The following is a 533-nucleotide window of genomic DNA, read 5'->3' as shown; positions in this document are numbered from 1 at the left end:
ATGTCAACACTGTCCCTTCTCAAATTTAATATATTGTCCTTGGATAGAGGACGTATCAGATATTAAACTGATAAGAGCAGATACTACACTTGATCTTAGCCAAAGGGCTGAGAAGCGATGCTCCTTTTGTTTCTTGTAAGAGATTGACTCAAGGTGCACCCTACACTAATCCTGTCTCATTAACGTAACAGAAAACTAATTCACAAATAGGATTATAACCATGGGCATAGAGGTTAGGATTTACAACACATATTTTGGGGGGACACAATTCAATCCATAACATCTTCTAAGACTGATCTGTTTGTTCTTTTGGCAGGCCGTGGTATTCTTCACCAGCACTACAATTCAAATGCATCAATTCTTCTGTCTTCCTTTTTTGTTGTCCAGCTTTCGCATACATATGAGTCGATTGAAAAGACCAAGGATTGGGTCAGGGGCACCTTAGCCAACAAAATGACATCTTTGCCCTTTAAAACTTTAAAGAGGTCTTTTGCATCAGATTTACCCAGTGCAATACATCATTTGATTTCTTG

At 38.5% G+C, this 533-nt stretch overlaps 1 pseudogene; it reads right to left on the bottom strand.

Annotated features, from left to right (window-relative positions):
• On the bottom strand, window positions 1-119 carry LOC111822142 (uncharacterized; annotated as a pseudogene).
• Window positions 120-533: the final 414 nt, after the last annotated feature.

The sequence above is a fragment of the Trichechus manatus genome, unplaced genomic scaffold (genome assembly GCF_000243295.1).
Source record: "Trichechus manatus latirostris isolate Lorelei unplaced genomic scaffold, TriManLat1.0 scaffold00133, whole genome shotgun sequence".
In the NCBI taxonomy this organism is placed as follows: Eukaryota; Metazoa; Chordata; class Mammalia; order Sirenia; family Trichechidae; genus Trichechus; species Trichechus manatus.
The sequence above is the reverse complement of the archived record's forward strand: the minus strand, read 5'-3'. Positions and strand labels throughout refer to the sequence as shown.